The sequence below is a fragment of the Leopardus geoffroyi genome, chromosome E3 (assembly GCF_018350155.1).
Source record: "Leopardus geoffroyi isolate Oge1 chromosome E3, O.geoffroyi_Oge1_pat1.0, whole genome shotgun sequence".
NCBI classification, from domain to species: Eukaryota; Metazoa; Chordata; class Mammalia; order Carnivora; family Felidae; genus Leopardus; species Leopardus geoffroyi.
This window is the reverse complement of record NC_059340.1, coordinates 4,264,255-4,289,748: the sequence shown is the minus strand read 5'-3', so window position 1 is coordinate 4,289,748 and position 25,494 is coordinate 4,264,255. Positions and strand designations below refer to the sequence as shown.

The following is a 25,494-nucleotide window of genomic DNA, read 5'->3' as shown; positions in this document are numbered from 1 at the left end:
GGGAACGCAGCTGGGAATACAGCAGGCCTGCGGTGGGGCATTTAGGAAGTAGGTGACCGAGTTAGGAAATGTTGCTAGCATTTGATTTAGGATCTCTTCAGATGCATAGGTGAGTTTGGGGAAATTATTATCTTTAAAGTGGTGAGTCCTGCTAACTTCAAAGTAGGTATTTCCATTTATGCAGATCTTTTCACGTCCCTTGGTAATGTTTTCCAGTAAAGAAAGTGCGTCAGAAGGCAGGCGTTCTCAATTACAGTGTCCTTCAGCAGAACTTGACCCACCCCTGCAGGTGATAGCATGCGCCTTCGCCTTAGAGACGCGCTCTCTGCCACTGGGGTGAGGTCTGCAGAGGTTGGCCCACCATGGAAAATAAAGTGAAAACTGTCTTTTGGGAACCTGCACCCAGGAGAGCTTACCATTAGGACCAACCTGGTCCATTCTTTTTTTTTTTTTTTTTTTTTTTTTTCTCAACGTTTATTTATTTTCGGGACAGAGAGAGACAGAGCATGAACGGGGGAGGGGCAGAGAGAGAGGGAAACACAGAATCGGAAACAGGCTCCAGGCTCTGAGCCATCAGCCCAGAGCCTGACGTGGGGCTCGAACTCATGGACCGCGAGATCGTGACCTGGCTGAAGTTGGACGCTTAACCGACTGCGCCACCCAGGCGCCCCTAACCTGGTCCATTCTTATCAAGCGCTATGGAGAGTCACCACTAGGTGGCACTGATACTCCACGAGGAAGGGCTTTCTCTGGAGCATTTCAAAAGTATGTCAGTCAGCAAGACACCGTCTCCTAAACAGAATTGACAGTATTCTTTTGGGCTTAGTACCAAAGCAAATCAGTATGTGCATTCAGAATGTAACCTCAAAGATGTCAGTGTTTTTAGAACATACGCTTTGACCTTTGGGCTTACACAAATTATCTTTATGATGTTTCTTTTCAACTAGGTGGCTAAACAAACCGTTCATCCTTGAAGGTTGCTAATGTTTAAGAAATGAGCCACAAACTGATTCTGGCCCACATGAGACTAAGGGCATCTGCTTCCTCATTGCGGCATCTTTGCCAGTAATCTAAACTCCGGTTAGATTTCCAGGAACTTGTCATTCTGAGATGAGGCGTTTATATTAATGCATTATCTAGACGGGGGCTTGAATGCCTGGACTCATTCCTCCAAAATCCCTGAAGAGAATGAGATCCTGTATCTTTGATGAAATGGAGAGAGAGTCTTTGTCTCATTGATATGATGGAATGCTTTTGTCCAGGCCCTTAGCGCCCTGTGTGTTTTCAGATAAAGGATTCATCAGTTTGTTTTCAGCATGCTGCTTTTAGAATGAATTGGATGTTTGGTGTGGGACTGCTGAGTGTTAGATAAAAGGAGATTTCAAAGCGATGCTCCTGGAATATTTATTCCCTGTTGAGTCCTTCTGTACCTTCCCAGAACCATAGATTTGTTCCATAAATTCAGAGGTTTGTAAGTAGAACTTTCCGGAATGGTAGCCAGGGCCACAAGGTGGAGGTTTGAGAATATTCAGGAAGTAAGTGCTCAAGAAGGGAGACCTATCAGGCCATGAGACTTCAGTCCACAGAACTGTGAAGGACACCTGGTTTGGTGTCTCTTAGGCTAAGAGGGTGAGTGTGGCTGTGCAAACACTCGTCTGTTCCCATTGTCACTTGTCTTTGTTTCCCTCTTTCTTGCTTTCTTTTCCTATGTCTCTCATCTCTCTTCCCTACACATCTTTTTCTACCCTTTCTAGGCCTTTGTAGCTTTCAGTGTTATTGATTGACTCTGTAGCAGTGAGATCCAACCAAAATTCACATCTGCAGTGAGCCAGTTTGTTGCTAAAAAACAGGCATCTGCAGCCGCCTACAGTAGCTGAATGGCTGCGTGAAGAGCATGTCAATGAGCCTGGCCCAGCTGTCAGTGCCAGGGCGGCTCCAGCTGTGACAGTGGACGGTTGGCACTTATTAGCAGCACTATAATTTGAGCCCCAGCCAGTCAGCTGACTCCTGTGCTGAGCACAGGCATTTACATTTATCTAGATGTGAATGAAGCTTGATCCTCTTGTTCCCACTACTAGGGAGGATCTTTATTCAGGAAGTTATGTTGACAAGAACCGAATGTTTGGGTAACAAAAGGATTTTTTAAGTTCCAGAGTGAGGGCTCATTCACTGGCATGGAAGTCCATGTTGCATGATGTGAGTCCACACAGGGAGTGGGGTGGGGTGGGAATTCCCTCTCGGGGGAGGTGGCCTGCCCCTGGTCACAAGGTGAGTCACTTCCGAGGGTTCTCGCTGAATAGCTTAAGACCTCGGGCTGCAGTGGTGCACAGGCATGCTGGGTAGGTGCCTCACAGGACTCCTGGCATTCCCCACAGCTGCCCTACCAAGTGGCCACGGAGGTGTGGAGTTGGGTGACAATATCACCCAGTGGCGAGAACCCAGAGGGAGGCCTCCCCACCTCAGACACGATCCCAGAGGGGATCCCAGGCGGCATCCGTGTCAGCCGCCCTCCCGTCAAGCACGGAGCAGAGCTGGCATCATGGCAGTGAGGTTTCAGGATTTAATCCTATGTTGAACTTAATATTTTTGTCATTTTCCACTTTTTAAAGTTCCTCATAGCAAACAGCATAGTGAATCTGTTCGTCATAGGCTGCTTGATCCTGAAAATTTTTGGTTGATAATTACACTTCATTATTTGACATCTTAACACATCTAACAACGATCAGAGAGTTTGGTTCTTTCAGTGGGTGTACGTGCGTGTTTGTGTGTTCCCGAGAAGAATAAAAACACAGAAGGTAAATATTGCTTACCTCTTTCCTCCCCTGCCTTCCCAGTAAAAGTCCTGTAAATGCCATATCTGCTGTTGTTTGCAGCACTTACTTGAAAGGGAGGTAGATTTCTATCTGAGAGGAGGAAAGGTAATGATATGTACACGTATATTTACATACACATGGGCTAAACGAAAAGGCCAGTATGAATAAAACATTTGTTTTTGTTTCCCCTGAGCCCCACAGGAGTAGTTTTTACTCCTACAGTTCATCCTTTTTATCCCTTGATCATGGGCACCGAATGGTGAAAACAGCAGCCTCTCCCCCTTGGCCTTAGAGGAGGCTGGTAAGTGGGCACGGGCAGCGCTGCCATGGCTGCCCCTCGGGAGGGCTGGTGCGGCCCTCGCACTCCTCCCCTGAAGCGCAAGGCTTGACTGCAGCCCCTCCCCCGGGTAGTGGAGTGCATTTCAGAGCCCAGCGGTCCAGACAGGCCGAAGTGTCCATGTGGACTTGGTGTTTGCCTGTCTCCTTGACCTGCGGGAGGTGGGCATGGGCATTACTATATCTTGCTCCCAGAGAACATTCCAGGGCTTCTTTTCTCGCCCATTGAAACTGCTCTAGATGGTTAAAATGTTGCCATCTTCCAGGAGGCCAGTCACACAGCTTCTTGTTCCCAGGCTTTGTGTTCCTCCTCTGTCAGCATAGCTTGGAACAGGCGCTTTTGCTGGGCTTTATTACTAAGCTCTCTGTTTGGAGATTCTTTCGGAAACAGTTACATGAGAGGCATTCGTTGATGTGCTGCTCTGGACCCAGCACTGTGCTGGGTGTGGTGAGGCCGTAGACCCCAAGGTGCCTGTGGCTGTCGCCTGCACTGCGGCTCAGGAGACAGTCTGGCGCAGTGGTTAAGACCAGGGATTTTGATGTTAAATCGGCTCATGCTTTCATTCCAACTCTTCCACTTCTTGACTTTGTGACTTAGGGTAAATACGTCCCCTCCCCGAGCCATGGTTCTTTAATCTGTGAGACAAGAACGGCTGTGTGTCCTGAAGCAGGGGCCCAGGAGTAAATGGCGTGATGCAGGTGAAGCGCTCGCTCCAGAGTCTGGCACTTCTTAGGTCAGGAAACAACAGCTGCCGCACAAGGAAGGGGGAGACTGATGCCAGCAGTGAGTGTGTGCAGGTGAGGAGTTCCTAGAAAGGAGCAGCTTCTCCCAGGTTTGTAAAATGTCCGCCACCACCAGAGGGTGGGATTCCCCTGAAATGGGTAGATGTGAAGTCCCTTGGGGGACCCACAAATGACTCCTTGCATACCTAGTTTTTCAAATCATGTACTCAGAAAACTCTTTTCTTACTAGCATGCCACTGTGGAAAGGGGATGAGTTTTTTTAAGCTAAATTTTGTCCTGATACATTCTGGGAGAAATGACTGCTGTCGCTTGAGCCTGCATTGTTCAAGTTCAGAGAGGGACCTGTGCTACCCAGGGGAGAGCTGTGTCCTAATGAAGGCTACCTGTGGGTCTGTTCTGTCAGTCTCAGTTGCTTGGTCCACAGCACTGGTTTGTCCCTCCTCTTGAGTTTCTTGTGGTGGTGGTGGTGGTGGTGTTATCCCTGTTTGAAAAAACTGGCATCCCAGGGAATAATATTCAAAGAGATGAGTGTAGGATGGACCTAGAAAAACGATTGTACATTTTGCTAGAGAAGTCAGAATTAGTCATAAAGTAAAGATAAAAATCCATGGTTTGTCTCCATGACTCATTGGGTATGTTTTTTTGTCTTCCTGGGAAGGTACTGATCTTGGGGTGTTGACTGCCCCACGTACTGCCAGTGCAGCAGGCAAGCCTAGAGGATAGGGCTGCTCACCTTTCACTGACCTTGGAGTGAAGGGACATCCCTCCTTGTCTCTCTTTGGTGTCTTGGTTTCTACTAAGATGCGTCGTCTGTAGTATATAAAGAGAGAGACTGAATTTTTAACAGATTTGTATGGGCACTTACTAAAATTGAAACTCTGACCCCTTTCTCACGGTTTTTGTGGCCACCATGAGCCATTGCGTATCAGGCTCTCCACAGTCTAACCTTGTTCACAAACCATAGGGGGACTGTAAGTTTTCAGTGCCTTTCTGGAAACTACACATTATTTGTTTAGTGCCTTTATATGTTTTGTTAAAATAACTTAATGGCTTTTTTGTGTGTGCCTCATCAGAGGAGAGATGCGTTTTGATTCAGAGTCTTCAGAAATCTCATGTTAAAAATCCCTCAAGAATTGGGGCGCCTGGGTGGCTCAGTCGGTTAAGTGTCCAACTTCAGCCCAGGTCATGATCGCGTGGTTTGTGGGTTCAAGCCCCACATCATCGGGCTCTGTGCTGACGGCTTGGAGCCTGGAGCTTGCTTCGGATTCTGTGTGTGTGTGTGTGTGTGTGTGTGTGTGTGTGTGTGTGTGTGTGTGTCTCTCTCTCTCTCTGTCTCTGTCTCTGTCTCTGACCCGTCCCCTGCTCACGCTCTGTATGTGTGTCTCTCTGTCAAAAATAAATAAATATTAAAAAAAAAAATTTTTTTAAAGCCCTCAAGAATTGATGTCTACAAAATGTCGTTTTATAGTCATTTGCTGCCTTTTTGTCTAATTGCTAATTGTGTGACCCGGTGTCAGCATTTTAATTTGTTTTAGTGGTTCCGGCTGCAGTGTCCTTGAAGGAGTGTGTGCACGCATCACACGTGTTTGCGTGTGTGTGCATGTGTCCTGTGTGTGTGTGTTGTGGAGCACAGAGCCTTCATGTGCCCTCTTTGAGTTCTCGGCACAGAGCACTGAGGGCTTCCAGCCTTGCAGGTAGGAGAGAAATGGTTGCTATGGTGACAACACAAGCGTGAAAACACCCCATCTCCCCGTGGGTGTCTGTGTCAGGGAGGAGGCGTGGGGGCACGGGAGGCGGGAGCAAAGAGGAAGGCTTAAAGCACGGAGCGGAGCCGTCACAGGGTGGGATTTCTCATGTGTGCCGCTGGACTCAAGGTCATTTTCCTGTCACTGTGGAGTAACTAAGCATTGAGCATGACGTTTTACTCTTCGGTGTCCTCCCTGACTTTGAGACAAACATACAGAGAATGAGGAGGGCCTCTGTCACCTCTCTAGTCCCCAGAGGCCGCATGGCTTTCTCCCAGACCATGTTTAGAAACGCGTGCCTGTCTGTGGGCCAGTTTACCGTTCTACATGGGATGAACCGCCCAGACCCAGAACCCATTGCCCTTCGTCTCCACTGTCACAGGCTAAAGAGCCAGCCCTGCCAGCCCATGAAACTGAAGGGCAGCTTGTGTGCTCTGTATCTGCATTACGTACTGATGTGCCTTGAGAAAACGGGCACAGAATGACCTTGGTGACTAGGATCAGCGCTGAGAAACGGTCCAGTCGGCTGCAGTTGGGGAAGAAGCACACCCACAAGCTGTTGTGCCATTCTGCCAGAAAGTTCGTGCAGGTGCTCAGGGCCCTTTGAGATGGGGGTCGGCTCCCTGGTTCGACAGGCAGATGCCGAGCAGCCTGCCAGCAGAGCTCCTGCCGACAGCCTCTCAGGGATTTTCTGCTCCTCGTCTCTCCAGAGTCACAGCTAGCGAGTGACAACATCAGGAGTCAAATCCGAGGCTGCCTTCCTCACTGTTCTGTGGTTTTAGGTGTGATTTGGGTATGGTTGGCCAGTTTTAACACTCCTTCCTTATCTTTTGGTGATACAAACTGAAATGCTTACAAATGAAAGGATATGTCGTCTGGGGTTTACCTTAAAATTACCCTGGGTGAGAGAGGACGGGGGAGTAGATGGGGTACAGAAAGCTGATTGGCCCTGAGCTGATCATTATTAAACCTGAGTGATGGGCATGTGGGGATCCATCACTCATGTTTATTGCCTACTTTTTTATATATTTAAATTTTTTCATAACGAAGTTAATTTTAAAAATACTGCATTTTAAAAATCTGATTTCACTTGACTTTTCTGTATCTGTGCTCTTACCTACTTTGTTCCTTTGAGGGCCTCTCAGTCTTGGGAACTGGAAAGACCCTTAATCGGATGTCCAGTTCTGTGGCATTGTCACTTTTTTAAGAGATTAGGAAAATGTGTAGGAAACTGTCAAAAGCTTTTTGTGGGAAGGTGTGAAAGGGCCCCTCCTCCTGGAAGGAGGAGGGAGGAGCAGGGGAGAGGGTCTCTATTTGTACAAGATTCTTCCGTAGGAGTGGTAGTGACCTGGTGTTTTCCAGCTTCCCTGAGAAAAAAGACCTGAGGTACCCAGAAGGAATCCAGGATGGGTCACTAGGCCATATTGTAACAGGGAGACTGTTCCAGGAGCCTGGAGCCCTATGCTGAGGCCCTGCCAGAGGCTGCTGGACAGCTCTGGACAGACTCCCTTCTCTGGAATGCCTTCCAGCAAGTGGTGCAGCTTCAAGGCCAGAAAAGAGACCAGATGACCTTTCGAGTGTCCTTCCAGTCCAAAGTCCCTGGTTTCTAGAATACTGAGGGTTTTGAAACTGGTGTTGGCATTTGGTTTTCAAAGAGAAACAGGCTAAGAGTTTCTCAGATCAAATCCCTGTAGTCTCATAAAAGCACTTTTCAGTTTTATTTTCCATCAGAAATTCATATGAAAAGTATTTTAAATTTCAAAAGCTCCCTGTACCTGAGAAGCTGATCCAGATTCTAGCCCAAAGAGAGTGAGATAGGTCACAATTTTTTCTTCTCTTGTCTTTGACTCCTGCTTGTCCTTTTCCCTTCCTGTCCCCTCTTCGAGATTTTCCTGCTTAAAACGTCTCCTGTTGTCACAATCCTCTTAGCTCCCAGGCTCTTCCCTCCTGTAAAGGCCTCCTCCTCCCTTCTGAGGCCAGTGCCCACTCTGACCTCCACTTACCACTTAGCTCTCCCAGGGTGGGTCTTCTGTCCAGGCAAGCCCCGTGCCCCTGAGCCCTTTGTCACCGTGGCCCTTTCTGCCCTACAGCTCTTCTCTCTCCCCTGAGTTCTTCCTTTGGATTCACTCTTTCTTAAAACCCTTTGCCTTGCTGTCTTCCTATGGAAGAAGCTGATGAAGGTCTTCCCCCTTCTGTCTCATGTTTCTTCCCTCTTTGAACACACTGCTTCACTGCTCCGTCGGCATAGGCTTGTGCCAAGACAGGCCGGTTGGCTTTGATTGGAATTTGGTGGTTCATTCAGCAGATTTTGACTGAGTATTGCCATGCCTGAAGAAATACAGAAGGGGCAGCCACAACTGTACCCTGAGATCGGGGTCGGAGAAGCCGACTCCTTATGCAGACAGCTAAATAGTGAGATGGTGACAGGGGCTGCTGGAGGGAGCTGGGGATAGGGGGTGGGGCGGGGGGGACTTTAATTGGGCAGTCTGGAAACACTTCATGGAAGAGCTGGGTCTTGGCCTGAGTCCTAACAGGACCTGATGGGTACAGTATTCCTGGCCAGGGAGTGATGCAAGCAGAGCTGAACAAGGGTCAGCCGTTAGACGGGTGTGACAGAGCAGGAAGAGTACACACTGGGAGGAGGAGTGGACCTTAGATAGAAAGGGGTTTGCAGAGCAGAGGCCTGAATCTGGTTGCAGACACCCCAGGGAGCCGTTGCGAGCCTGATGCTGGGATGGTGTGATCAGAGTTCTGGTGGGAGCGCGGGCCTTGTAGAGCCATGAAAGAGGGCATGATGGGGGGAGAGATTAGATACACAGCGTTAGGGGGGCTGGAATATCTGGTCACTTCTGGTGACCTAGTGACCCGCGACCTGGGAATGCACGGTGCTCCTTTGTCCTTGGTTAACAAACCATCCAGTCCCAAAGCCCATTAGTGCAGTGTTGTGGGTGTTCACTAGCAATCTTTGACCCTTCTCCAGAAGACCTCGGTGGGAGTGGATTAGCCTGAAGAAACGCTGGTCTTCCGAGGGCTGACCAGGGGGGGCAGGCCGGAAGCGATGCTAGAGGCAGAGACAGTGCAAGGAAATAAATCTTGACATTCTTCATAAATAAACACATCCGTTCACAGGCCAGGTGGACACATCCTGGGCGCACATGTCCAGAGGCTGACTGTCTCTGGAGCACACCCCCTGCTGCGTGGAAGGGTCTGCATTGCTGGCTGTAGGAAAACTGGACGTTTGGCCCCTCTTTTAGTGGCTGCTACTTAGCTACCACTTGGTGGCCAGCGTGATTTTTTAGTCCTTGGGTGCTTTAAATATGGAAGAAACCATGTAACCATCACAAAGTTTTTTCCCCACCCATTTAAAATGGCTTGTTTTCCAGCTGAAAGCATGTTGGATAAGCTTAATTTCTCTCACTCAGATAAGCTTAATTTCCCTAACTCCAATGTGCATACAGAGAATTGCCTAATTCTCCTTTTGCAACATGTTTTCCCAGCTGCTGGGAGGCCTGCTTTTTTTCTGTGGGCCTCCTGACAGAAATGCAAACAATTTAAGGCCCTGTGGTACCAACTGCTGTTTATTACCCCAGGGACTTGGATATTGGTGTGTTTTTCCCAGGAATGTATTTATCTGGAGTTGGTGGCTACTCCCCCATCCCTCCGAGCTGAGCCAGAGACAGACAGGCAGTGGGCTGGCTGAGCTGGGCTTCCTTCAGCAACAGCTGCGCCCCCCCCCCCCCCCCTTCTGAGCGAGGTCACCTCCCCGCCCAGCTCCAGTCCCATAGCCTCATCCTGCAAGGAAATGAAGCCCGTTCCTTGGATGCGATCTGATTGGAACCGTGTTTTCTGGGGTACCTCTGTTAAGAGCTTCTAGCAGAACACAAAACGGCCTTTTTATACCTTGTTTTGTAAAAAGTGCATTTCCCCCAAAATAAATCTTGACACTCTTCATAAATAAACACATCCGTTCACAGGCCAGGCAAGGGAGGAATGCCTCTGGGAGCAGTTTGGCTGGGTTTGCTTTTCCCCCGCTGAATGCCTGGCGTGCACTGTCCATCCCAGGGTGGCTGAGGGGAGAACGCTCTCTTCGTTGCTGCCAGAACCACAACAAATGACAACTTTCCGTTCTGTCATCTCTCTCAGCTCCACTGCTGGGCAAGCAATTCATTTTTCTACCATAAAAGGACAACGAAGCTTGTGTAGAGCCGTGGTGCCTTCTGCACTGCAGTGAAAAAGCAGAAGACAGCCTTGGAAAGAGCACACCTCTGGCTTAGGCCCGGCTGCGGGGCGGGGGGTGTCCGAGAGCAGGGCGTGGGACACATGCCATCTGATGAGCATCGTGAGGTCAGGACAGGTGTGGGTATCCTCGGCACTGGCCGAGCGGGACACGTGAATGTGTAATTCAGACCCTGTTCGAAGGAGCTGCACTGGGCCTGCCCGCACGGTTCTGTGATCCTGGCCTCTGGTTTCCCGAATCTGTGATTGCGGGCGTTGGATCTGCAAGGGGTACTTGGGAGATCATATGGCCCCGGCACCTTCATTGTGCAGGTGCAGGGAAGAGACTGAGTGCCAGGTTCGTGTAGCTTGAGGAAGACCTCCAGCTTATGTCTTTCAGTTACATGTGGACTCTGCAGAGATTCCAGGATAGGTCAAATCTGTACGTGTCCTCAGTGGTCTGTTAGTATACCAATCGCCTCCGTTAATGATGGGCCACAGAAACCCGGACTAATAAAAGTACAGTTCTCAACTGGTGGGTCTGCGTGTGAGTCAGCCAGGGTCTTTCAGAAAGTATCTATTTGTAGCCTTGTTACCTGTAAAATCCATGGGCCCTTGAGGTGATTGTAAGTAAATGTTGTTCGGAAATCAGTATAGGAGTAGGTAGGAAGCAAACGTTTAGCTATTTCGACAACATGAGAGTGGGGCTGCGAAATTCCTGCCCGGTGCAGCCTGGTGAAGGAACCAGAATGCCAGCTCAGCACACATTAGCGGCAGCACACAGCATGCTGTTTCAGCGGGAGCCCCACACCCCAGCACACCGCCCGCACAGACCTCTGCCCTGGGCCTCCGCCTTCTCTAGCTGAAGAGGAGTTTCTCCGATTGAGCCAAAAACAGTGCCCACATCTTTTGGCCTGGCTCCCTTGAAGGTTTTCCTGTAAAGAGGAACTGAGATGTGTCATTTAAAACTTACCTTAACTTGGGGCGCCTGGGTGGCTCAGTCGGTTGAGCATCTGACTTCAGCTCGGGTCATGATCTCACAGTCTGTGAGTTCGAGCCCCGTGTCGGGCTCTGTGCTGACAGCTCAGAGCCCGGAGCCTGCTTCAGATTCTGTGTCTCCCTCTCTCTCTGACCCTCCCCCATTCATGCTCTGTCTCTGTCTGTCTCAAAAATAAATAAACGTTAAAAAAATTTTTTTTTTTTTTTAAATAAAACTTACCTTAACTCTTAACTGCACATCTGATTTCAGAGCAAATGCTGGAACGGACCCAAGCACATTCTTCAGGGAATAAAAACCATGTCCAAGAATCTTGCTGATCTGGAAATTTGGGAGGAAAGCAAGGGTTTTCAAGTTTAAACTTTATTACCCCGATAGTACTGGTGGTCAGAATAGATTGTCAGCTTGTTGGCTCAGAATCAGAAGTTAACTCAGAAGTCATTCCTGGAAGAGAATATCACCAAGTAGAGATGGCAGAAAGGAGCTCAGTATGAATGATTCAGTGTCACACATTCCTAGACCTTGTTGGAAACTGTAAGATGAGTTTAAACCTTACTGTTCCAGCAAATGAAGCAGTTGGGGAGGCAGTAGTGGTAAAATGGAGCGTTTACACAATTCTTTTTTACCACGACCTGCCTGAATTCTTTTTTTTTTTTTTTTTTTTTTTTTTTTCTCAATAGTGTAAAACTTCTGAATCTGTTAAAGAGCTAGTTGGTATATTTTCCCCTGGTACTTCTCAAGATCTTCACTGCCCTCGAAATAAACAGGATAATGCCCCTCAAAATTTGTCTCCACTCTCTGTCTCCCACAATCTTTCCTTGTAGAAACCTTTGAAGCCTTTGTTTTTTTGTCAGCAGTAGCAAGTGAATTTTGTCTTACAGAACACTTACTAATTCTTATTAAGTGTAACTTTTATAAGGCTAATTGCTCAAGCAAATAGCATTTCCTTCTTGGATAGAGCCTCTCCCTCCCCATCCATCACTGTCTACACATGCTCGGGCGTCCTGGCTGTGCGGTGACCAGCTTAGAGACATCAGCCTGCTCGCTTCCTAATTTGGTCACAGTGTGCTTCGGGCAGCCTTGCCAGACTTAGAAAAACACAAACACAGGGAGTCGCTTTGATACAGCAGAGGGGGATTTCCTCTTATCAAAAGACCCACAGTTCGCCTCTTGTTTCCTCTAAAAAGAGGAAGTGACACTTCGGGAGGTTGTAGCTCACCCTGAAGTTCCCTCTTGAAGCCTGCGCCTTCAGGCTGGCCTCTTCCCAGCTAGCTCCTGCTCTTCCTTTCCTCATCCTTCTTCACGCCCCTCAGCATTTGCAGAGTTGTAATTTTATTCTTAAGGAATAAGAGGAATTCTAAGGAGTAAGGAATTTTCCATGACCGTGTTCACCAGCAGGAAACAAGTCAAGTACATTTTGGCGCATCCATACAGCGCTACACCGGGGGATGGCAGACTTTTTCCACGAAGGGCAAGACAGCAAACAGTTGAGGCTTTTCCAACCGCATAGTCTCTGTCGCAGCTCCTCGGTTCTGCCTTCGTACCTCGCGAGTCACCCTGGATGATATGTGAACAGTGAACGTGGCTGTGATCCAGTAAGATGGTGTTTAGAAAAATGGGCAGCAGGCCACCTTTGGCCCGTGAGCTCCTGTCAGTCAACTCCTGGCATGCACAATAAGATTTAGAAGGATGACATGGGTGTGGTGGTGCCACCGCTGAGCTGCCCCCGAGATGTATTAAGTGAAGAGAGCCAGGTGTAGAGTGGCGGGTGGGAATGGTATGTTTATATTCGGGTCTCAGGAGATATGTGTGGACATGTACAGAAGAACTGGGAGGATGGGCAGTTTCTTAAACTGGCCCCAGGAGTTGCGTCGGGGGAGGCACACGAAGGCACAAGGGGTTGGGGAGTTATGCGTGTCTTGCTTTCTCAGTTAAAAAATAGCCATCGTCTGGGTGGCTCAGTCGGTTAAGCGTCCGACTTCAGCTCAGGTCATCATCTCACAGTCCGTGAGTTTGAGCCCCACGTCAGGCTCTGTGCTGACAGCTCAGAGCCTGGAGCCTGCTTCGGATTCTGTGTCTCCCTCTCTCTCTGCCCCACCCCTGCTCACGCTTTGTCTCTCTCTGTCTCAAAAATGAATAAAAACATTTTTAAAAATTAAAAAAAAATAACGCACCCATTTTCATCAACCCAGTCACCTGAACTTTTAAAGCAAAAGGATTTTTATTTTGTTTTGTTGGCTTTCAGGGAACTTGCAGGGAAAGGTAGAAATGTGATTTGTAAACTGCGCTTGTGTGTTTTCAAGCCCATAGCCATTTCTCCTAGATTGTTGTGGGGGCTGACTTCACCTCCCTCAAAGAAGAGTGTGTGGCCTTAGGTTTTAGGTGAGGGGGTGGGGTTTCATGGCAAGTGGAAAGCGCTGGAACTCGGCTGCTCTGCCTTTCTTCTTCTCACGGGCTTTTGTGCAGGAGCCCCGTCTACGGCACGTGCTCAGGGGCTCCTGGACAGTACACAGCCAGTGAGAAAACCTTGGCCCTGAAGTCAGCCCCGTGGGGATAAATACAGCTTTCAGTAGTTATGATTCAAGACTGTTTCCAGCTGCTTCCTTTTCCCATAGAGACTATTTCTGACTCACAAGTAAGAATGGGTTCTGATTCACCTAAGCATTACGACGACCAGTTTTAAAAATGTCTGCCCTTGGTTGTGAAATTAGCAGATAAAGTTGTTACTCTCCTAGTACAGAAAAGTGCTCACTTTTGGTATGCGAGGGACAAATGAAAGGTTTAGTAGCAAATCCTTCTCTGCTTAAAAGACATTGAAGATAGGAACAGCTCAGGATGGGGCTCAGCCTTGCTTTGTAGTCCCTCCCCCATCTACCAAGCAAGTGTTTCTCAAATAGCTGTTCTAATCCTTTTCCAGGCCTGATTTGCAGGCTGTGTGCAGTCATTCAGTTCTTCTACGAAGCTCTGCAGGAACGTGTGATATTGTACCTTTTGAAATCCTCCCCTTGCAACCCCTGTGATGGGGATTTGCACAGATGCGGGAGCAGTTGTAACAACACAGTCTTGTCTTCCGTCGGGGGTGGGGGGGGGGGGGTGCTGGCTGCCAAACCCAGGGCCTGTTCTGCATCACTTGTCTTGACTTTCCTTTAAAAGCAGTAAGTGGGAAGGTACCAGTTCTGCTGAACAAGCAGGCATTGCCTTCCTAAGAGAAGTCATTTAGAACGTCGAAAATATGTTTGAAAGATACTGGTATGGTTTTCTCTGACCTCAATTTCATACACTAGTAACTCTCCAGCGCCAGAGACTTAGCACGGACACACTCCTTGCCAGGTGGCCAGAGACGTGTGTCCACTCCAGAAGAGCGGGCGAGCTTGAGCGAGGACAACTAGGAAGTTGTGCTTTGCCATACGTATTGCCCTAAAGGGAAGCCGAGCGTTTCAGAAAATAGATTTAAATCTCTCTCTTTCTCTCCGTATCTCTCTCTTCCCACTCCTTTCATCTCTCTTTCTCACACACATACTCTCCTCCTCTCCTCCCAAAACCACCTGCACGCCACCACCACCACACCCCTACCCCCGCCATAGCTCTCTCCGTTACCGCTTTTAACCTTGAAACCTCTGTTGTACACTTGCGCATCCGTCCTGTTCCTGTTCTTGCATTATTAATGGGCCTGGAGCAGCCCAGCCAGAACGCTGACATTACTAATTACTGCTTATAACCGAGAAGGAAGGAGCAGGGAGTAAAGTGGGTCACAAGACACTGTCATAACAATAAAATACTGCTGTCGGGCAAAATTGCTTGGTGTCTGCGCTCTGTTGTCGGGGGTGGAGGTGGGCCTCCACCGCAGGCTGACCTGGCAGGGACCCTCCTGGTGGGAGGACAAATGCTCTTCACATCAGTCACCCCAGGCTCTCCGTGTCAGGGCACAGGGTTAGAGAAGGGGATTGGTCTCATTTCTCTTAGAACGTAAAAGCATCTGGAATTCTTTTTCTGGCCGAACAACCTTTTGAAAACCGGCTCTTTGCACTGGTGGCGTGAGCCCAAAGGAAGCACAGCAGGGTTGCAAAGGAGAGCGCAGAGGGCCGGCTCCGTCCTCTCGTGGCCATGTGCTATGTGCCCAGTGCTTGGATCAGCCCTTCCCCTCCGGGGCCGGTCTCTCATCTGGCGAGTTTGTGCGTTCAGGTGTGGACATCTGTGCCGTGAGATGTGAGCTTGGTGGAGCACACTCGCGCACTCACCCGACTCACGGCGTCCGGGGCCACGGGCGGAGTGGCGTCAGAGAAGGGTCCTGCGCTTAACTCTGCCCTCGGCCCGTCAGGGCCCTCGCCCCCACCAGCCCCGTGCGTTCGGAGGGCTTGTGTGGTGCTTGCTGATGAGCATGGAAGGCACTTGGGCCGGCGTGCCCAGTGCCAGCTGCAGGGCCACCTCCCACGCTGTGAGCCGTGTGGGCTTCGTGAACCTCGGCCCAAATCCACCCCGCTTCTGAGCAGCACCAGCTGTGTCTTCCAGAGGAACGGGGAGCAGAAAGGGACTTTAAGGATGTGAGTAAAAGAAAATAAACTCGGGGGCCCCTCGGTGGCTCAGTCGGTTAAGCGTCCGACTTCGGCTCAGGTCATGACCTCGTGGTTCGTGAGTTTGAGCCTCGCGTTGGGCTCTGTGCTGACAGCTCAGAACCTGGAGCCTGCTTCCAGTTCTGTATCTCCCTCTCTCTCTCTGATCCTTCCCCACTCACGCTTGTTGTCTCTCTCTCAAGAATAAAAACTTTTTTGAAATAAAAAGAAAATAAATAAATAAACTCAAACTCTGTCAACTTGGGTTACCCGCCCCTTCAGCGTGCCACTTTCGTGAACTCTGCACGTCTGCATTCTTTTACTCGCGTGCTGGCATGGAATCCCAGTCCTGAACCTAGATTTCTCACACTGTGCAACCTTGGCTTGTAGAAAGCCCAGGAGAAAAGGAAAACTACTTTGAAATCATATTTTTCAATTGTTGGAAAGCATGAAAGCCCATTTTGAAAGGACACAAAGTTTCAATTTTTCTTGAAAATAGCTTCAGAAAGTGAGGAATTCTTGGTCACTTGACCGTGGAGCTGAGAGACAAGGTAGGTTTCTAGGTGCCCTGCCTCCTCATCTTGAGGTGACTTGCCTTTCTCTTTTCTTCTTAAATATTACAAATGCGGCCACGGTTGAACAGAGTGCTGGCGTGAGTCACAGCGTTCAAAACTGAAAGTAAATCCTGTCACTTTCCCGTATGGCACACACACCAGCCACATGCTTGAAACAGGCTGTGAGGGAGGGACAGGCGTCCCCAGGCAGCAGCTCTACACGGCGCACGCGCAGAACTCACCTGTCCCCTCGTCCTGCCCTCCCGTCCTTCCACAAGGGACGGAGCCACAGCAGAATCAGAGACAGCCTCGGCTTTCTAGATCCACTTGATGAAAAAAGGCTATTTCCTTTATTCGGTTCTTTGAACTTTTTTCTCTGTTTCCTCATTCGGTAAGCGTTCGAGTTCAGAGCCTATTAAATTTTACTTTAAAGGGCACAGCAGTCGTCACAGTAACATTAGCTGTTAACCATTCAGGAGCCTGTGTCATACTTTATCAAAAGCAGCCCTTTTTTTTTTTTAAGCTTATTTACTTATGGCGAGAGAGAGAGTGCGCACATGCATGAGCAGGGGAGGGGCACAGAGAGAGAGAATCCCAAGCAGGCTCTGAGCTGTGAGCACTGAGCCCGACACGGGTCTGGAACCCATGAACCGCGAGATCATGACCTGAGCCGAAATCAAGAGTCCGACGCCTGACTGAGCCACCCAGGCACCCCAAAAGCAACCCTTTTTCATAAGAAGGTGAAATAGGTAAATTAAGAATGGCCCAGTGCTAGAATCGCCAACAAATTTTACATAACTCATTCCAAAAAAAAAAACTAAGATAGACCTATAGGTACTGATCAAGAAACCTCTGTAAGAAATGCACCATCAAGTGAAAACAGCAAGGTGCAGTGTGTGCGCTGTGAGCTTTTGGCTCCTTCTGTGTGAATGGAAAGCGTTTATCTGTTAAGTGTGTGTATCTTCTGGAATGAAACACAAACTGCTGAAGGAAGGCTTGAAACCAGAGGAGTGCGCTTTGCCTTCATGTGTGCCTTTTGTGTTTCTTAGTGGCATGTGCATGGGTGTGTTTGCTCTCCCCAGTAATCTCTGAGATTAAAACAAAACAAAACAACCAACAGCTCCAGGACAGAAAACCCTTTTCCCCTGACATTCAGTCTGTCTGGAATGAGCCAGTCGGTAGCTCCTGCTTCCATTTCTTTGCAGCTCTTGGCTACGTGAGCGTATCATATTATGTACAGTATGCAGCCCTCTTCATTTACTATCTACTTTTTATAGTTTTTTCCTCTATTCTCCCAACATTAAATAATCGAGGGAAGACTAATCATTGCTGGAAATGCCTTTCAGTTTTTACACTTTCAGTTCTGTGCTTTGAACAGCAGAATGAAAGCCTGGTGTCCTCGCAGGCCAGCAGTAGGAATCCAGGACTTGAAGCAGGAGTGTCTTCCATTAATACTCTCATGACTGTTCCAAGAAGACTTGGCAGAGCTTCCTGCAGTTTCGATGGTGAAGTTCCATCTCACTCACTTGACCTGCACGCCCTCTCCATCTGTGAGACCTAGCGTTGTGTCAGGGTCCGTATCTGCAGTCGCGCAGAAGTGAGATTCACGAGGCAGAAACTTCTGAAGTTAAAGTCTGCGCGTCCTAAGTTTTCTCAGTTACGGAACAAGATCGATACACAGGAGGCAAAGACTTCATTGATCGTACATACCCATTCCTCTGACGCTTATTTACCGCTCCACTCGCCTCTCTGGTTTCATTGCCAAATGACAGTGAGACTTTTGGGCATAACCTATGTGGTCTAGTTCAGTCCTTCAGTCTTTCAGTAACTTGATTTCCTCATCTGTACAACGGGTATAATGATACATACCTGTGTCATGGGGTGGCCTGAGGATTGATGGAGGGGAGGGTGTTTGTAAGATTCTTAGGTGGCCCCTTTAATATTCAGGTCCTTGCAATACAGGTGGATTCATTCATCTTCTCCCTCTCATGGGGCTTGGGAAATAAACGAAAGGCGAGTTTTTTTTATTCTTGATTTCTCCGCATTTATCTAGTTTTCTTCCCCTGGAACGAAATCTGCCTACGTCAGCATCTTGCAAGGGGCAGAAGAGAAACAAGATGCTGTTTAGATCCGCCGGTATTGGTATGAGAATCCTTCTACAGTATCGTTGTCCAAAAATAGATACAAAGAGACTCAGTTTTCTGAGAACTCCACCTGTTCCCTTAATTTCTAGTTTTGGGTTTGAACCTGGTATTCCTGACAGATTAACATTCAGTTGACCATAGTAATGAATCCATGCTTCTGCTTTTATCTTGTTAAGATTTTCTGTAAGTAAACTTCCATGACCACAAATACCACTACCTTGGAAAGATTTGTTGACAGGCTTTCCAAACCCAGCTGTCTGAGCTCAGGGTGTTATACAAATTACTGTAGACTGGGCGGCTTAAACAACAGACATTCATTTCTTGCAGTCTGGAGGCTGGGAAGTTCAAGTTCAAGGTGCCAGCAGATTCAGTTCCTGTGAGGGCCCACCTTCTGGTTTGCAGATGGCTGACTTCTCTATGTGTCGTCGTGGCAGAGCAGAGAGCCAGGTCTCTTCTAAGTGTCTCTTCTAAGGAATCCCATTCATGAGGGCGCCACCCACCTCCTGTTACCATCACATCAGGGGTGTTAAGATTTCACATAAGGATTTTGCAAGGACACAAACATTCAGTCCATAGCACCAGCTCATGTATTTTTTAAGAAGTAGTTGACAACAACAGTTGTAACAGGGCCCATCGAGCAATTTAGACAAATCACGGGAGCACGCTGAGTGATTGGGCCTGCGTTGTGACAGCCTTTCCTGGAGGTGCTGCTGGTTCGGACCTGTAGCACTTAATCGGAGAACTGATGCCGTTCAGACTACTTGCTGTGTGACCATCAGCCTATCATTCACTGTGATTTTCCTCACCAGAAAAATGGACATGCTAATTCCTGTTGCCCTTGCCAGGGTGGTTGTGAGGCAGTGGGGTCCCATGAAAGGGGAGAGCTCTTCAGAGACCACACGGCAGCAGTTCCTGGAGGGTTTTGGCAGTTACGCTGTGTTTTAGGATTGGAACATTGGGTGTCTTCCCTCTAAGACACACGATAGGTTGGGCTGACCAGTCTCTCTCAGTGGTTGATTAGCAAAGGAAAGGTTATTCCTGGAAGATGACACAATCTGTGTGTTTTAATAAGGAAATAAAATAGAAGAGAAGATCCCAGAGCAACAGAAGCCAAGAACTTTTCAAGCCATGTGTGAGGGCTGCCCTGTCGGGACCTGAAGGAGTGAGGACCAGGGAGAGTCCAGACTAAGTGAGGGTTATCACTGGGCAAATTATATGGAGCCTGGAAACTGAAGATGTTTATCAAGGCGCATTTTTCTAAAAGGTGCTCAGGATGGCCAGAGATTGTAGCTACATTCTTTCTGCCATGTTTTTACAACGTGCGCTTCACTGAATTTTTTACATAGTTTTCTACGAGGTCAGTACTTAGAACGCATTATAATGCTACGAATGTAAAGAACTCACATATTGAGAACGTTTTGCTTTTGTCCAAGCCTTCTTAACATACATATTTAATTACAAGGCATGAGGATTAATGGGGCTTTGAATATTTAAAGCTCTTTTCCCAAGATTAATTTGATTTAATTACTCCTGAGCTCAGCGTTTGCAGCTTGGTGCCTTGCCGTTTGGATGTGTCTGTGCGAGGAGAGGGGCTCAAGCGTACTTCCCTGCCTGCCAAGCCCCTCCCCTTTTATTGTCAGCTTATCACTTTGTGCTTTGAGTTTGGGGAAGAAAGAGAAAGGTAGCAGAAGTTGCCTCTGTGGAGTTCATCTTCCAGCTTGCTGTATTTTCGTAGTAGTTATGTTTAGTGTGCGTCTCTTAGCATCCAGGAAAATAAGGTCACGGAACGATTTCTACAGCCCTGCCCTTCCAGAGACTTAAAAATACTCTCACGCCCTGGGTTCCTTCAACCCTGCTGGCCTGTGTGGAGAGGAGGGATCGCACAGGCCCCAAAAGAGCTCAGACCCCAGACAGGGGCCAGGGGGAGTCTCCTCTCCTAACTGATCACTGTTACCCATCTAGTTGTGAAGGCAGAAGAGTCCCGAGAGCCTGTGGGGCAAAGGGAAGGGGGTGACTTTGTTCCAGGTGAGTGTGTCCTTTCCACCTCAGGCCGCCACCGCCAGCAGAGCCACCCCTGTGTCCACACATCTGCGGTGGATGACGACTGTGGGGAGCCTCCCCGGTTTCTACAGCCCGAGTCCAGTGGCTGAAGGCTCACTCCCTTTCTGCTGTGGGCTGTGTCCCTGTGGGAGGCATTGTGTGGAGTGAGCAGCCGGTAGCAAAGGTGGTGAGGTTATGGGGGGCGCAGAGGGCTAACCAGCAGAAGCTGGCTTCCTCCGGTCGCAGCCCACCTTCAGCAGTGCCGGGCACTTGTGCTCAGCCCGCACGAGTGGACGGGGTGTTGAATGATGGCCCTTCCCCACACAGCCTGAACCTGGACTTGGGGTGCAGCCACAGACCACCCCAGCCTGAGTTCATGTTTCCTTCTTGCTGGAGGAGAGGACCCTACGACGGCAAAGGTTTTGTGCCTTGAACAGATGCTGTTTGGGAGCCCATTGGAATAGCTGTTAAGATATCCGTAGAGGCGGCTCTGCTCCCCTCTGCCCAGGACACAGGCACCTGGGCCTTGAGTAGATCTGAGGACACTACACAACTCCTCGGGTCGATCTTCGCTACCGCTGACACAAGCCAGGCTTGCTTTCCAGAAACCCCAGGGAGCGTCATGCTCCAGGAGTGATGGCCGGTGCTTCCTAGAGCAGGTCAGGAAAAGCAGAAATCTGACACTAGTCTGAACATCAGGATGGTTTTGTTTGTTTTTGTGTTTTAATGCATAGGCTCGGCTTAGAAAGCCCATGTTCAGCCATCACAAGTCACTGCCAGATACTGGCTAGGCTGAATTGCTTTTCTACTCCCTTGTTCTTCACACGTCACCGTCTGCTTTTTTATCTAGTCCTTAACTCAGCCATGGCCAACCTTCTCACCATATGTAACTTGTCATATCCTAATGTTACTCTTCCTTTAAGCAAAAGCTTCCCTGCCCTGTCCCCATCCGTTTGGAATGAAGCTGGAGAATCCTGTCTCTCATTTGTCTATGTGAGAATGGCCAGAGTAACTAGGATATAAACTCTGCTCAGCTCATTATAAGCTTTTTGCAGATTTTGTCCCAAAATATTGATGGGACTGCCAGCACCCCACATCCTCCCCAAATAATTATACGATTAATTTATTATCTGCTGCTGTGTTAGGCTCCTTAAAAATTATTCCCAGTCCTCAGACTAACCCTGAGAGAGATGTCATTACCCCCATTTTACCAGATGGGGACACTGGGGCCAGTGGGGCAACCCAGTCACGGGGGGAGCCGGCAGCATGGGTGGCGAATGGATTCACCCAAGGCAGAACAAAGGAGATAAAAGTTTATTGAATACACCGCAAGGGAACAGCTGGCGGGAGAGCAAAGGAGAGACTGCCAGGAGACAGTGGTGAGGGGATTTGGTTAAGAGGGGAGTGACAAGGGATGGGAACGGATAGAATTTTCCTTTTGGGGACCCATGCCCAGTTACAAGTAGCCCTTTGGTCAGCTAGGGCCCTTTTCAAGGTCAGTTGCTTAATGAGCCTGTTTGCATTCAGCCCAGTGGTCGCTGTGGGCCCTTTTACCTTACTCAGGTTCCCATTGCTCAAGCGGGTTGCCTAAAAGCAGCCTCTTCCTGGCTCAGAAGTTAAGTACATACCCATAGAGGGCACAGCTGTTTAGAAGGTTCTAGCGGCATAGTTAAGATTGTGACGCCCCTGTGCCTGTGGCCGACGTGACTTCACACGGAGAGTAAGGAGGTAACGTTGTACCTACGTTGGCGTGGCGAGGAGTGTGGGAGGCACCACCCGTTCCTCTTGTCCCTGCATGAGGATAGCAGCTGTCATTTATTGGGCACACACAGTTTTCTCATTGATCTTTACAGGAATCCTGCCAGGTATTTGCTTTCCCCATTTTTATTGATGAGGAAGCAGAGAGAGCAAGACTTGCTTAGTGTCACACAGGTCCCTTTGGTCCCTGTCCTCTCTTCCTAACATGATGCTGTGTTTTTAGCATTTGCTTTTTGCCATAAGATCATAATCATTCCGTGTGTACAGTGTCATGCCCAGGTTTGGTTGTTTTTTTTGTTTTGTTTTGTTCTGTTTTACTTAGCATGACCTGAACCCTTTCTGCATTCTTAAACAGTTTGCAAGCCTGTGTCATGGGTGGTTATCATTCCATCAGACAAATGTGCTTCAGTTTATTACATGTGCCCTGGGTCCTAGGTAAAAGGTGTTTTCCGCTTTTGCTGCTGCAAGTAACACAGTGCATGGCTTTGTACGTAAAGCCTTTTCTTTTTTAGAATTATTCCTTAGGATAGATCCCTAGAGGAAGACTCCTAGGTCCAAGAGAATCCATTTTCTCGAGACTTCCAAAATTCTTTCCAAAAGGGTTGCACATAGTTCCCTCCAGTACGTGCTGCTTATTTTAAAAAATGTCATAGTCTATTCTTCAGCTCAGAGACTGGCTGCCCTTCCAAAGGGACACTGACAGCTGTGAAGGGCTACTCCGTGAAGTGGCCTTTGAGGTGTTTCCAGAGGATTTCAAGACAAAATAGGAATTTTTAGAGTCCACGTTTGAGCAAAAGCAAGTGTGGGCCGACACCTAGCTACAGAGTCCACCGGCTGGGCCGTTTAGAAAAGGGAGAGTGTGCGCGCACTTGGTCCTGGCAGCACAGCACCTACTGCGGTCTCGGTTATCCTGAGAGGTCAGGGGCACTTGCTTGTTAAGTGCAGGCGTCTCTGGGGGGAAGAAACTGTGGGAAAAGAACAAAAACAGTCAGATGTGCCCATGAAGCTGTGTCTTGAGGGTGTGTGAACCTGTTCCCTCAAGGTTGGTGGTGGCTCAGGGAGTTTGTTGCCTTCAGTCACACTTGTAGCATTCTTTAGAAGATCCTCAGGGGCACCCTTTGAGGGCACTATCTTAGTTCTGAACTTGCTTTTTTTTTTAAGTTTGGTCTTTTCCCTTTCCGTTCTGGATCTGTTTCCCATTTAGAAAATCAGCACTAGAGTGTGTCACTTGATTGGACACCCAGACCAGTGAATAATGTACTGAAGAAGTTGGCCATTGCTGTCTGTGGCATGTGGAAGTTGTGACCAGTGACACTGGGGCCAGCTCACCAGGTGCAGCTGTCCCAAGTTGAGTCACAGGATTCCTTGTTGACACCTCCCGAGTAATATGGACAGAGAAAGGTTCATGCTGTGATAGTTGGTAGGCTTAGGAAAGAAGAGGGTGCCTGTCCTTGGTGCTGATGCTCCTGCCTTCCTGCCTGACCTCTGAGGCTTTGAGAAAACCCTTGGAATAAACTAGAGAGAAACGTGCACTGAAACAGGGCTAGTGGTTTTTCTCCCAGAAGCTTAGAAGCTGTTAGAGACATGGCAGAAGGCCCTGGAGGGAAAGTAAGAACCAAAACCTAAGCTTCTTCTGTGGTCCCAGCCAGAAATGGTAGTGGTCTCTGGACACAGATAGGAGTGGAAGAAAGTGGTGCCTGGGTGGCTCAGTCAGGTAAGCGTCCGACTCTTCGTTTCTGCTCCGGTCACAATCTCATGGTTCATGGAATTGAGCCCCATGTCAGGCTCTGTGCCGACAGCGTGGAGCCTGCTTGTGATATTCTCTCCCTCTCCCTCCCCTTCTCCCCCCTCCCCCTCCCCCTCCCTCTCTCCCTCTCCCTCTCCCTCCCTCTCTCCCTCTCCCTCTCCCTCTCCCTTCCTCTCTCCCTCTCCCTCTCCCTCCCTCTCTCCCTCTCCCTCTCCCTCTCTCCCTCTCCCTCTCTCCCTCTCCCTCTCTCCCTCTCTCCCCCTCCCTCTCCCCCTCCCTCTCCTCCTCCCTCTCCCTCTCTCCCTCCCCCTCCCTCTCCTCCTCCCTCTCCCCCTCCCTCTCCCTCTCTCCCTCTCCCTCTCCCTCTCTCTCTCCCTCTCCCTCTCCCTCCCTCTCTCCCTCTCCCTCTCCCTCTCCCTCCCTCTCTCCCTCTCCCTCTCTCCCTCTCCCTCTCTCAAAATAATACACATTTTTGTTAGTAAAAGGAGTAGAGAGATCTGAGGTGGAGCTGGAAGTACTAGCCAGTGGGCAGTAGCATCCTTTAGTGATACAGGGCAGAGTAGACAGCTTTGTGGGGAGGCAGGGGCATCCCAGTTCGTGTTTCAGACATATCTAAATGCCTTTTAGATGTCCCAGTGGAAACGTTGTGCGGCCAGGTGGAGGTGCAAGCCTGCCACTCGGGAGCTGTCAGAGCCTCAGAGCCTGGGCCCAGTGAGGCAGGAGGGGCCTGACTGGTTTTGCCTGGGGAGTTGGAGATCATGGGGAAGCGGCTCCAGGACCGGGCCTGGAATGCTGCTGGAAAGCTGGGGCAGAGGAGTAGGAGAGGCTCCCAGAAAAGGACACAGCTTATTCAAAGTGTTTCTGAGAGCTGGTGGGGAGGTGACGTGGCTGGGAGGTGGCCGGTCCCTGTGGGAAGTCCATCCAGGGTGGGAAACGGGAGTGATGTGATCACATCGCGTGTTTCAGAAGGCTGTTCTGGCGGTAGCGTGGAGGACGGACTGGAGGTGAGGGCAGCTCAAGGCACGAAGACAGACTGCGCACCCCACCCCGGGCAGCCGCACTGCTGTCCCCACCCAGGGTCCATCTGCGGCCAGCAGAAAAGCAGATATGGACGGGCCAGCCTGTGAAGTGGGAAGGTGGCTGGCTCTGGATCCTGTATGATGGTCTTCTAGCTGCTCCTGGGCCAATTCTAAAGGCACTCCTCTTGCTGTTTCCTTAAGACCAGCGGTTTAAAAAAAAATGTATTTTTTTTTTCAACGTTTATTTATTTTTGGGACAGAGAGAGACAGAGCATGAACGGGCGAGGGGCAGAGAGAGAGGGAGACACAGAATCGGAAACAGGCTCCAGGCTCTGAGCCATCAGCCCAGAGCCCGACGCGGGGCTCGAACTCACGGACCGCGAGATCGTGACCTGGCTGAAGTCGGACGCTTAACCAACTGCGCCACCCAGGCGCCCCAAAAAAATGTATTTTTAACACTTATTCATTTTTGAGAGTGAGACAGAGCATGAGCAGGGGAGGGGCAGAGAGAGAGGGAGACACAGAATCTGAAGCAGGCTCCAGGCTCCGAGCTGTCAGCACAGGGCCCGACGTGGGGCGAATGACCTGAGCTGAAGTCGAACGCTTAACCGACTGAGCCACCCAAGACCCACAGTTTTAAATGTGCACACATGCACATATGCTCCTTCTCTGAGTCCTTTCCTTTCCTTTTGCTTTCCTTTTCCTTTCCCTTTCCTTTCCCTTTCCTTTCCCTTTCCTTTTCCTTTCCTTTTCCTTTCCTTTCTCCTTGCATCCTGCAGCAGCACATTCCACTGGCAGATTCTACAGCAGGAATGTTCTTTCACTTGCTTGA

The 25,494-nt window shown here is 49.2% G+C and overlaps 1 protein-coding gene and 1 long non-coding RNA gene across 5 annotated transcripts in view; one reads left to right on the top strand and one right to left on the bottom strand.

Moving 5' to 3' along the window:
- RNF216 (ring finger protein 216) overlaps positions 1–25,494 on the top strand; it is a 146,258-nt gene that overhangs the window by 62,740 nt on the left and 58,024 nt on the right. The window lies entirely within an intron of this gene.
- Positions 10,678–16,305, bottom strand: LOC123589501. The gene is made up of 3 exons (XR_006708367.1): positions 16,197–16,305; positions 11,073–11,171; positions 10,678–10,788 (listed from the first exon to the last, which is right to left on the bottom strand). It is a non-coding gene; the product is annotated as an uncharacterized LOC123589501 (long non-coding RNA).